At 54.2% G+C, this 13,058-nt stretch overlaps 1 long non-coding RNA gene across 1 annotated transcript; it reads left to right on the forward strand.

Moving 5' to 3' along the window:
• The first annotated feature begins 5,275 nt into the window (after positions 1-5,275).
• Positions 5,276-12,561, forward strand: LOC121032744 (uncharacterized). Its single transcript, XR_005791436.1, has 3 exons — positions 5,276-5,701; positions 9,630-10,595; positions 12,412-12,561. It is a non-coding gene; the product is annotated as an uncharacterized LOC121032744 (long non-coding RNA).
• The last annotated feature ends 497 nt before the right edge of the window (positions 12,562-13,058 follow it).

Raw genomic sequence — 13,058 nt, forward strand, 5'->3', positions numbered from 1 at the left:
AAGTCTAGCCAGGGGGTTATCAATTTTCTTTATTCTTTCAGACAGCCAGCATTTAGTTTCGTTGACTTGTTCTGTTTTTTGTTGTTGTTGTTTCTATATCATTTTTTTCTGCTCTAATCTTTATTATTTCCCTTCTTCTGCTGGCTTAGGCTTTATTTGCTGCTCCTTTGCTAGTTCCTTTAGGTAGGAACTAGAAAGGGTAGTTGTGTATTTGGGATCTTTCTTGCTTCTTGAGATCGGCCTGCATTGCGATGTATTTTCCTCTTAGGACTGCCTTTGCTGCATCCAAAGTGTTTGCACTGTCATGTTCTCACTTTCATTTGTTTCCATGTATTCTTTTATTTCTTCTTTAATTTCCTGGTTAACCTATTCATTCTTTAGTAGGATGTTCTTTAACCTCCATGTATTTGAGGGCTTTCCAGTAATATATAATGAAACATTATTCAGCAATCTAAAGGAATGACATCGTGCCATTTACAACAATGTGGATGGAACTCGAGTGTATTATGCTAAGCAAAATTAGTCAGAGAAAGACAAGTATCATGATTTCACTCATATGTGGAATTTGAGAAACACAACAGATAAACAGAGGGGAAGGGAAGGAAAAATAAGATAAAAAAGAGAGGGAGGAAAACCACAAGAGACTCTTAACTACAGAGAACGAACTGAGGGTGGCTGGCGGGGAGGCGCGTGGGGGAGGGGCCAGATGGGTGACGGGCACTGAGGAGGGCGAGGCTGGGATGAGCACCGGGTGTGGCACGTAAGTGACGAATCACCGGAGTCTACTCCTGAGACCAATACCGCACTGTGTGTTTACTGACTTGAATTTAAATAAATAATGTAGTCTTAAAAAAAAAAAAAGCCTCCTAGGAATTAACCACGTGTGGAGATTTCACATTAATTAGCTTGACTGCGGTAATCATTTCACTGTGAAAGTCGCAGGCGAAATGTTATGATGTCTGGGGTTCGCTTCAGAGCAGGTCAGGGTGAGGGAGGGACACGGGAGTGGGGAGGTGGTGGGTACCAGTGACCAGGAGTCGTTAACAGTTAAAGCTGCTGGCGGGAAGGTGCGGACCCACTGAACTATTCTACTTACCCGAGTGTCAGATGACAAACAGAATGGACGGTAAAATATACAGAGCTAAGTAAACACAGCAGGAACCCTGTGCAACCGCTTCTCGTTCCCTCCACGCCCCACCCCTCCCATCTGGGTCCCTGTAACAAGCGCATCACCCACCCCTGCACCCCTTGGCCCTCCCCATTTTCCAATCACAAAGAAAGATTGTTCCAAATAAAAATGTGCATCGACACAGTGCTGTCCTTCTGAGCGTTCTACGAACACCTCCCTTCTGTCAGAGCCAGTGCAGAAACTCCTCCACACCCCAGCTGGTGGCTTCTAGACATGGCCTTTGGAGGGCCCCTCTGGGGGGGCCAGAAGCTTTAAGTACTTCACCGGTGAGGGAAGGGAAAGGACAGTCCCTGCCGGGAGTTAGCATCCCTACAATGCTGGAAGAGGAGACATTGGGGAGAGCCCTTCCTGTCAGCCGTGTCTGGTCTTATGTAGGTCCCTACACCTGCTGTGGGTGACCCTGAGCCTCAAGCCCAGGAAGGGACCACAGAAATCCCAGGGCTGTGCAGAAGGTACGGATCTCGAACAGAAAGGCTGCACTTGGGGAAGCTGAGGAGACGTGCTCCAGAGCGTCCCCGCAAACCTTTTTATATAGCTGCAAGAGGCCCTGAAGGGGCAAAACAGAGGGGCCATGGGCTCTTGAGGCCAGACTCGAGGTGCACCCCAAGTCCTAGAGCTGATTCAGATCCAGCAGGACGGGGGGGGGGCACCACCTCACCAGCGCCACGGAGCAGAGCGGGACGCCTCGCTTTGAGACCCACTGGTTGGATGGGCTCTCTTGGGATGGAGAGACTGGATGAGTTAAAGGAAGGCAGACTCTTAGAAGGGCGGCGGGTCGACAATGTTACCCAGGCCCAACGAGAACACCTGGGGAGTTTTAAAAAGGATGCACTGGGGGCGCCTGGGTGGCGCAGTCGGTTAAGCGTCCGACTTCGGCCAGGTCACGATCTCGCGGTCCGTGAGTTCGAGCCCCGCATCCGGCTCTGGGCTGATGGCTCAGAGCCTGGAGCCTGTTTCCGATTCTGAGTCTCCCTCTCTCTCTGCCCCTCTCCCATTCATGCAAAAAGGATGCACTGGGCAGAAATCGTTCAAGTTGAGAACTGTTTCACCCCCCACTTTTTCATTTCATTAGGGGATGGTTTCATGGGTACTTTAATGGACTTTAATGGACTTCCCAACGCAGCAGTGGCCATCAGTGGAGCTGCTGCCCTGTCAGCTCCGGGCGACCAGGGTCCCAAGGCCTGGAAGAGAGCTGCCCAGGGTGGGGGCCAAGTTCACTCTTCTTGGCCCGAAGGGTGTTCATCTGATGCGCTTACCTTGGCGTCTGCGGGTTGGGACACGTTATATGTTAAAATGTTGCCGAGCTGACATGGTTTTCCCCTTCAAGGGAAACAGCTGATGAGTCCCAGCTGCCTCTCAGACTCCATGTTCCTAAAACAAGGTGCGCAATTCTCATCCCCTCATCCCATTAGAAAACCACAAAACTAAAATATACACAGATGCCAATACCATGATTTTCCCAAACTAAAAAAATAAGGATTGAGTTTAGGAAGCTTGGAGCCCTCTCATTTTATGCGTCCCTCCCGTGCCAGTTCAAGTGCAACAGGGTCCACGGAACCCAGATCATGCCTGCGGTCTGTGCTGACCAGCAGGGAGAAGAAAGGACCGCACCGCGTGCAAGGTGACGCCTATGAAGACAGTGGCCGGCTTGCTCCCGTCAGCGTCACAGTGCTGATGACGGACACGGACGAGCTGGCTTCGGCTTGCTCCCACACAGGGATTGCAGCCAGTTTACTCAAAGACTTGGTGCCGATGGTAGAAGGCTAACAGGCAAGCTCGGGGGGCGGGGGGGGGGGGGCGGTGCTCCATTTTCTCCAACAGGCTGTCAGAACTGCAGACCAGCAACCAGTTCTGTGCCAATTCACCAGAACCCCAGGGCCTGGAGGCCCCACACAGGAATCACCAAAGGTGACCAAGGTCCAGAGGGTGTTGAGGAAGAACGGTTAGCAGGAGAGGGCCGGGAAGAGGTTTGACTGCCTGCCAATACTGAGGAGTTGGCAGAAAGACATGAAACTGAAGGAGAAGTTCCGGAACACAGGGACGGCCACCATCTTTTTCAAGGATCAGAAATACGGATGTGAGTGAGGCTCACGTCCGGGACCTACCTGTCCAAGGCAAATCTGGAAACTAGAAATGGAAGCATTCAGCAAACACTTGAAGCTCCTCTAATTAAGGGAATGCACTGATGCGTTCAGGGTCTCTAATCCACAAATCCAAACTGCAGAAAGCTCTGGAAACCGCAAGTCCTTAACTGACAGCAAGACACGTCCCAGTGAGAAACCAGTGTTATTATTTATACGTTCAAGAGTCTCTTCGTGTTGCGCTACAGAAATTGTATCACGTTTGATAACGGGTTCGCCTGGAGCCTGCTACATAGTGTCCAGTCTATGTGCACTTCCCTGTTTTAAAGTCCAAAACATTCCAAAGTCTAAAATGCACCTGGGTCTGGGCTCCAGGTGAGGGAGGATGGGTCTCCATGATATCTAGGGGGTGAGAATTGCACAAATCCACTAATGCATCAGGAGGCCATGAAAGTTGGTGGTAAGGGAGTATGTGACCACTATTTCCCTAATCCCAGCAAGCACCCAGACATAAACACGACCTGAGGAATCCCCTTAAAACATCCCGGAAGCACTCATGAGGGGCTAAGATCAGGGGGCCCGCCCACCTTCAGGGCTCACACACAGTAAGCCGCATGACGCATGACGTTTTCCGCAAGAACGGAACTGCCACTTACCCCGGGGGAGGAGCTGTGAGGTAATCTGGGGTAGCCGGTGTTGAGGTGCCTATTCCTACCCTGGGGAGAGGTCCTCCTGGAGCATTAGGGAAGCATCTTTCAACCATCAGCTAAAATTTTAATAAAAGCTACAGTGAGATCATTGTGTAATTGGAAAAGGCTTTATGTTGAGTTAGTGAAACCAATTATTTATTATCCTTGATGGTGTTTTTTTTTTAGTTTTTTTAGTTTTTTTTAGTTTTCGTTTTCTTTTTTTAATGTTTATTTATTATTTTTTAGTTTTTTTTAATGTTTATTTATCATTGAGAGAGAGAGAGAGCACGAGCAGGGGAAGGGGCAGACACAGAATCTGAAGGAGGCTCCAGGCACAGAGCCCGAGGGGGGGCTCCAACTCACAAACCACGAGATCACGCCCCAGCCGAAGTCGGACGCTCAACCGACTGAGCCACCCAGGCGCCCCAGATGAAGACATTTTCTATAAAAGTGTCTTCTATATAATTTAGAAGATATTTTCTGGAAGTTTCTATCTCAATGTAAATTCCTAACCGGGAATTCTCCAGGTGGATTTTAATCCCCAATGCAGGGTGGGAGGGCGCCTAGCAGAAGGAAGAAGGAAAAAGCCTTAGTCTACTCGGTCCCGCCCTGGCCTGGGGGGGGGGGGGGGCCTCACCGGGAGTCCAGGCACCGGCCTCAGGGAGCTGGAAGGTGAGGCCCTCTGAGGAATGACCCCACACCGCGGGGTAAGAACCCTGAGACCCAACAGAGATCAGCCACCCACGCACAAAGCTGGCGTGAGCAGAGGCACCGCCCCACCCCCACCCCCACCCCGACGCCGGCAGGGTCGAGCGTGGACGCGCGCACGGTGGGCGACCCAGGCCGCCCCCGCAGGGCCTCTGCCAAGGGACCGAGCGGCACCCGCGATCTGAACAGGCAGGCTCAGGGCTCGCTGACCTGACCAGGGGCGAGCCCCTTACCCTTCGGAACCTCCAGCTCTGGCTGGTGTCGCGGGGACTAGCCCCGGCCCGCACGGACCCGCACAACCGAGGCTGCGGGACCGCGGGAACCCCCCAGCGTCTTCCAGGACTCGCGGTGTGGCCGGAACAACCAGCCCCGGGAGAGCGCAGCCCTGCGCCCCAGGCCTGCACCTCCGCCTCTCCGGCCGCCGCCACTGACCCCGGCCCTTCCCCCGCTTCCCAAGCCCCTGCTCGGCATCCCTCGCCCCTCGGCAACCCACAGCGACCCCGCCCCTTCCCCGCCCCGTCCGCCCCCTTTCACGACCCCGCCCCTTTCACGTTCCCGGCCCGCACCCCCGCCCCTCGGGTTGCCCCCACAGACCCCGCCCCGTCCGCGTCCCGGGCTCACATCCCCCGCCCCTCCGGCCGCCCCAGCGACCGACCCCGGCTCTTCCTCCCCCTCCCGCGCCCCGGGCCGGGGTCGCTCTGCAATTTTGAAACAAACGGCTGGAACCCCAAAGCCACACCTGCTCCCAAGTGGACTGGGGGGGGTCCCAAACAGCCGAGCCGAGCGGACGACCTTCACCTCAGCCCCTGGGCGCCCGCAGCGCCCGCCCGAAGCTCACGCGGGCCGGGGCGGCCTTGGGGGGGGGGGGGGCGTTGCCCCGAGGTTCCAGCTTTTCGCAGCCGGTGCGCGGACTTGGGTGACTGGGGTCGGATGGAGTCTTCTCGGACCCGAGGGCAGCGAGGGCGGCCGGAGGGGACGCTGGTCCGGAATGTCCCGACCCCGGGGTTGCGCACGCCCGGCTCCGGGAGCTCCAGGTACGAAAACGTCAGTAAACGTCCCTCCGCAGTTCGTGGGGCACAACGTGGGCGTGAGGGTGATGGAAACACAGGAGTTTCTTGCTACTGAATCGCTTTCTCCTGCCTTTTGTAAACGTCAGCAAAGGGGGTGGGGCTGGAAGCTGCTGCGGGACAACCTCGTTCTGGGGGCGCCTGGGTGGCTCAGGTCGTGATCTCAAGATTCCTGAGCTGAAGCCTTGCATCGGGCTCTGCGCTGACAGCTCGGAGCCTGCTAGGGTTCTCCCTCTCAGAATAAAATAAATATTAGGAAGGAAGGGAGGGAGGAAGGAGGGGAGGGAGGAGGGAAGGGGAGGAGGGGAGGAGAGGGAGGGAGGGAGGGAACTTCGTTTTGGTTCTCTGACCGGATTCCTGAAGAAGCCCTTTAAAAGGGCTGGTATCACAAGCAAGGAAGGCAGGCCCCAGAGGACCAGCCAGGGTGGGCTTTTCTGAACTGGCGATTGTGAATCCAAACCATCCACCACTGTACGCTCTGGTCTGAGCTGTAAAAGCCAGGAGCCCTTTGCTTGGCTTTACTCCCGTATCCCCTGAAATGGTGAGGCCGCGTATCCAGGTGAAAACTGTGTGTTGCGAGGAATGCCTCATGTGGATCTTTGCCGTGAGCTGAAGCCCGGTGAGAGTAACATCCGACGGGTGTAGACATCAGTCCTCACAGGCTCGAGTTTTGCCTGACGCCAGGGGCCACGATCTGGGGCTGGCAAGGGTCAGGGCGCCCTTCCTTTTAGGTTGGGTCTGAAGGGGAGGGGAGGGTGGGTGAGCCCACCCACAACAAGAACCTTGAAGAAGGAGAGAGAATGGGCTGTCTTCCACACTCTCGAGGAAAACAGATATGGAACCAGAGTACAAGACTCTCAGGACTTTACGGTTTTCTAATTCCTCACATTTACAAGTATTAATTCCTTGTTTTCCCATAATAATTAACAGTAAACCCCTTATACCGGAGGATCTTGGGAGGAGGAGGGACCTGTTTCGTTTGTCAGGAGCTAAATCCCCAGAGGGGGTGGGGGTGGGGGTGTCGGCAGCCTGTGCGGGAGGTGGTCCAGCCCCAGGCCCCCAGGACAGCAGCTGAGAAACAGTGAGTTACCATATCCAGAAAAATCCACAAGAAACTGGCATCTGTGGTCTGGATGCCATTTTAACAGGCCGTGAACAGGGGGAAAGGGGTTTATGGATGCAAAACGAACAAGCCTTTTTTAAAATTAAAAAAAAACAAAAACAAAAAGTTTTATTGGAGCCCAGGTGAGGACAGCTCCCGGGGACACACAATCTCCACAGAGAAGCCAGTGAGTGCTCCGGGGAAGGAACGTTTGCTGCAGGGTCATACGTGTATTTTACATAAAGAGTTCCAAAGCATCAGGAAGAAGGACATTCTGGAAAGTTACAGACAGGTTTTTACTATGTGCACTATGTGAGGGGCTGTGTGATTTTAATCTCACGGGAACCAAGGAGGTTTTTTTCCTCTTATTTATGTCGGATGCTATTTTGATAACGAAGCACGAGTGCAGTGTGTGCCCAGGGCAGAAATACAGCCACAAATCTGAGGTTTTGCCAAGTCTTTCTGACCTTGGTAAATGTTACAGTGTAGCTTCTCTGGGAGCCCAGGAGCAGGTCCCACAAATAGGAAAACTTGGAAACTTCCCTGATCAGGTCTGAGGTGGGAGTGCCACGGGCAGGGCTGCAGGATCTCAAGGCCCCCTCATGCTTTGAACCAGCCCTGGGAGGCCTCTGCTCCCTTACCTGGACCTGTGTGGGCATCTGTGCCTTCCTCCTCAAACCCCTCCTCCTGATCCTGTATTTCTGTCCCTATTCTTACCCCTTGTCCCAGGTAATTGCCCCTCATTCATTGACGTAAATACACCTGTGCCCCCTCCCTTTCAAGGCAGCGGACAACTTTAAAAGGACCTGTGATTTTTTTTTTTTTTTTTTTTTTTTTGTCTTTGAGAGAGAGAGCACACAGGTAGGGGAGGGGAAGAGAGAGAGGGAGACCCAGAATCCGAAGCAGGCTCCAGTCTCTGCGCTGTCAGCATAGAGCCCGACCCGGGGCTTGAACCCATGAACCGGGAGATCATGACCTGAGCCGAAGTTGGACACTTAACTGACTGAGCCACCCAGGCGCCCAAGGACCTGTGATTTCTCATCTAACACCTAGACTTTCCTTCCTAGACATGAGAGTAAGCTACAAAGCTAGACTTCTGTCCTTCGAGGGGGTCCGGGTCCTTGGAGGAGCCAGCGACTGTACCACACGGGACACTGGAAGACTTGGCCAAGGGAAGTCACCCACAGAGCAGGGACTCTCCACGCCAGCCTCTCACTCGAGCCACTAGGACCTTTGCCCAGGCAGGACCTGGCCCCACGCTGCAGATGCACTGGTGTGGGAGGGGCCCGGGACAGGGGTCTTCGGCAAGCACCCTGGAGGCTTGGGTGTGCGGCTGAGGTTGAAAGTCGCTGTTGGCCGTGGCCTCCCTTCTTGTGGGCGCGTCCAGAGGACAGCGAAGCTCCCCTCCTCTCCCTCGAGGTGCCCTCGTGGTTTGCACAGCGTGCTTCCGGAGCTGGCAGCGTGGGCACCACCGGGGCAACGGAAAGGCAGCCGCGCAGCTCGCGGCCGCTGAATCGGGAAGGCCGGGGCGGGCCAGGGTCTGGTTTAGAAGCCCCCCCCGGAGACGTGCACTGAAGCTGGACAACCTGCCCTGCCCCAACAAAGTCACGGGTGGCGAGACAGGCGAGTCCGTCGGATTGCACTGAGCAAAGCGAGCGCCCGCAGCCTCACACCCAAAGGCAGCTGTAGGAAGTCAGCATGCGGACGAGCTCGTTAGCCTGCTCACGAGGCTGGTGTGAGGGTTTCGCTGGGTCAGTGCTTCCCAGCCTCCTCGTGCGGGACGTGCGCGTGAGGCATCTGTGGGGCCTGGAAGACCCCGAGGTGTGGACTCGCCCTGGGAATGGGGCTCTAGCTCCCGCGCTTCTGCTGGGCCACCCTGTGAGCAGCGAGGGTCTAGGGAAACTACTTTCTCTGAAACGTGCCCGTGCGTTGTCTTTTTGGAGGCACCGGCTCTGACCTGGGCGCCCGGCGAGCTCACCTCTGCCTGGGCCTCAGTTTCCGTGTTCGTAAGACGAGCACTGGTCTTGCAAGCCCGCACCCCGGCATGGCGAGTGGCCTGGGGCTCGCCGGCCAGGGCGCCTTTCTGCCTCCCCCCGCCATCCCCCCGCACCCTTTTGTCTTTTCCCCGATTTTCTCTAGTGTCCCCACTACCCCAGACACACTGAGCCTGTCACATACTGCAGGGGACCTCCAAGAAAACACGAGGGCGATGACCTCTTTCGGCAACCAGAAAATTGCCAGAATGTAGTAACCGGCTGGCCTGTGGGCTAAGTGCATATCGGATGCAAGGTTGCACAGTTCCGGCCACGGCCTGGGCTCGTCCCCTTGCCGGGAGCCCTCGCCCCATCCCAGTGGGGCTGGCCCGGTGGCCAAGCTCTCTCTACCCTGGCAGGAGGCGGGTGTGGGAGCCGCGGCCTCTCGCGCTGAGGGGCTCCCCTGCCCACAAATAAGGGGTGCAGCAGAGAAGCGCGGCTGCAGGCTGACTCTGGCTCTGTGATGGGTTACGTCGCCTCTGCCTCCCAGGATTAAATGAATACAAAGTGCTTCCAGTCAAGCCAGAGGGACACACGGAGCGTTAGACTTTGTCGTTGCCAATCCTCTGGCGCCATAGGCTCATCTTTGCTCTTCAAGATGGCAGGTGGTTGCCCAAGTGACTCATTAGCACTGAGGTGTTAATGGCGAATAATGGGCTGGCCCACACCCCTTCCCGGCCACAATTCCATTTCAGTTGGGGAATCAGGATGCTTTTAAGGGCAATTAACAGGACTAAGTGAATTTGTTTTAACAGCACAGATACTTCTCATTTCGCCCAAGAGGAGGACAGAGACAGGACAGTGAAGGAAGTTCATTCGCGGCTCAGACAAACCCAGGCCATGGTTTCCTATGCGGTCACGTCTGCCCGGCACATCTCCGATCAAGTGTCCAGAGGCAGGCAGAGGGGCCTCTCCTCTTGCCCCCTCGCCTCTCACTGGCCAAGTGCCCATTGCTGGCGAGGACGGGGCCACCTCGATGCCTTGGCTTTGAGGAGGTCCACGTGTTGCCTCAGCCGGATTTTGGCTGCCTGGGCAGAAGGTAGGGGACCCCATCGTCACCTTGCTGTAATGCCTCAACCCCAAGGAAGGCATCGGGACCAGTGGAGCCTCAGTTGAGCTGGAGGACGATCCCAGAGCCGCTCGGAACCTCCGCATCTTCCTCTGTACCACGGGCTGCCGGCACCCGCGGGCGGCTGTGAGGGGTACGCGGCTGTGTCCACACAAGGCACGGGTTGCACCATTCGAACCTTCAGTCAGCGTGTGGTGAATGTCAACTATCACGATTAGCATTACCTCCTTTTCCCCCAAAGTCCTTCCTCTGGTGAAGCTACTCAATGTGAACGTTTAAACGTTTAACAATGTTTTTGATACAATGTGCTGCTTCAGACCCTAAGGATCTCAGGTAAGGGTTTGCAGACCTGTGTATGTTTTTCACAAGTATTACAAATGTAAATGAGATAAAACTTTACCTTTTTCTGGAATCTTTGAGCGATATTTGTACTTTTTTTCCCATTTCATTTTCTTCTGATTTTTTAATCGTGGTAAAATACACACAACAGAAACCTCACTGTCTAAACCATGGAAACGTACATTTCAGTGTAATGGACTGACGTGCAGCTGTGACTACCATCCATCCGCCCCTGTAATCGCTTCCGTCTTGGAAAACTGAACCTCTCTGCCCACTGACACTAGCTCCCGGCTCCCCCAGCCCCTGGCACCACCACAGGTATGACGGCGACTGCTCTAAACACCCAGTGTAAGTGGAATTCTCTAGGATATGTGTTTTTGTGACTGGCTTATTTCACTTAACATGGCCGTATCCTTGCCAATACTTGGATTTATTTTTTAATTAAAAAAAAATAACTGTATTTTATCACATTTAGCAGAAACTATGGTTCCAAATGACCTGGTGCCATTTTAAAAAGTTTTTTTATTACATTTATTTATTTTTGAGAGACAGAGTGAGACAGAGCACGAGCAGGGGAGAGGCAGAGAGAGGAGACACAGAATCAGAAGCAGGCTCCAGACTCTGAGCTGTCAGCACAGAGCCCGACGCAGGGCTCGAACCCACGAACCGTGAGATCATGTCCTGAGCCGAAGTTGGTCACTTAACCGACTGAGCCACCCAGGCGCCCAGACCTGACACCACTTTTTCTAACATGTATGAGTTTTCTATTGTATGGGTGCAGTTTTTTGTTTGTTTTTTGTTTTGAGTAAACTGTACCTCCAATGTGGAGCTAGAACTCACGACCCCAAGACCAAAAGTCACTCGCTCATCAATAAAACCATCAGGGACAGGGCTTTTCTCTGTAGAGATTTTTGGTTACTGATTCAATCTTATTCAAGTCTACTCAGATTTTCTAATTTTTTGTAACTTAGTCTTAACAGGTTTGTGTCTCTAGGAATTTGTCCATTTCATCTAGGTCATCCAATTTATTGGTGTACAAATGCTCATAGTGAAAGGGCGGGCCTACGCCGGCCGACTCCATCTTGTTCTGTGTTCTCCACCTTGAGCGACTGTCCCCGACATGACCCCTTTTCCGGGAAAATCGCAGAAACCTCAGATCGCGCCTCCTCCCCTTGAGTAACCTCCCGCTCACCCGTTCAAACTTCCTGATCAAAACACGCCCAGTGACCTGCGTAACAGGACTCTGACCCTTCCCCAGCCAATCGGCTGCCCCTAGACCCCTATAAAACCTTTGTGCTTTTGAAACTCGCTCTCTCTCCCCGGTATCTCACTGCTGCGTCGGTGCAGGTAGGGGACTGAACTCGAGCTAGCTCGAATAAAGACTCTTTTGCTTTTGCATCGGACTTGGCTCCCTGGTGGTCTTTGGGGATCACGAATTCTGGGCATAACATTTGGGGGCTCGGCCCGGGATCCCCAAGACCCCCGAGGGACCCCCGACCCGGAGAGCCTGACTGGCCACGGTTAGTGTCTGTCTGTTTGTTCTGTCTTTTCTGTGTGAGCTCATTTCTGGAATTCTGGTAGTGCCCGACGCGGTCTAAGTGGACGCACTGGAGGACCACGGGCCGGGAGTTTCGGAAGACGTTCCGATTCTCCCTTCTGGAGGGACGTGGAATCCCCTCATCTGTTTCGGAGGGACGTGGAATCCCCTCAAAGGTCTGAGACGAGGCGGGTCGCTCCCACTGGTCGGCGTGAGGCCGTCGTCTAGCTTTCGGTTTCGGAAGGACGTGGAATCCCCTCATCGGTTTTGGAGGGACGTGGAATCCCCTCAAAAGCTAGCTTTCAGTTTTGCTTCCATGGAGTTGCAAGACTTTCTAGGGGCCCTCTGTTTGTCTGTTTTTGTGTTTCTCTGTTTTGCTCTGTGGACTTACTGGACGGACGTTATGGGACAGACTCAGACTACGCCTCTACCCACCCTCTTGGCTTAAGCCCTTCCTAGCCCCACTCCCTCCGGAACCAAAGCCCATTCCTGCTTTGCAGGGGACAAAGAAGAAGAAAAGTCTTATCCAGCCTTCAGCACCCCTCTACCCTGTCTTACAGAAGAATTAATTTTTCCTCCCCCGTGTAACCCCTCTAGGATGCCGGAAGAACACCATCCTCCCCCTCTGGGGGAGGCAGACACTGTTCTGAGAGCGGGAGGCGGAAACGCTCCAGTGGGAAGCCGGCCCTTTACCAGACAAAGGGCTCAGAGGGAGCAATCCGCCTCCGCTGCCGACTCCACTCTTCTGCCCCTGCGAGCCGCCGGACCCCCAGACGCGGAGGGGAATCAGCCCCATCACTATTGGCCTTTCGCCACTAGTGACCTCTACGATTGGAAAGCTCAGAATCCTAAGTTTTCCGAGAAACCGGCAGGGCTTATTGATTTATTAGGCTCTGTTCTTTTTACCCATCAGCCCACGTGGGACGATTGCCAGCAGCTTTTGCAGGTCCTGTTCACGACCGAAGAAAGAGAAAGAATCCTCAATGAGGCCTGAAAACTAGTTCTGGGAGCAGACGGGAATCCCACCACCAACCAGGCTCAGATAGATGCCTCCTTCCCCTTAACTCGGCCCCAGTGGGATTTCAACACGGCAGAAGGTAAGGAGAGGCTCCGGGTCTACCGCCAGACTCTAATGGGGGGGGGTGTCTCCGAATGGCTGCTAGAAAGCCAACCAATTTGGCCAAGGTAGGAAATGTACAACAGGGAAAAGATGAATCTCCGGCTGCCTTTTTAGAACGGATCAT

The sequence above is a fragment of the Herpailurus yagouaroundi genome, unplaced genomic scaffold (genome assembly GCF_014898765.1).
Source record: "Herpailurus yagouaroundi ecotype Mexico unplaced genomic scaffold, PumYag 142, whole genome shotgun sequence".
Taxonomy (NCBI): domain Eukaryota; kingdom Metazoa; phylum Chordata; class Mammalia; order Carnivora; family Felidae; genus Herpailurus; species Herpailurus yagouaroundi.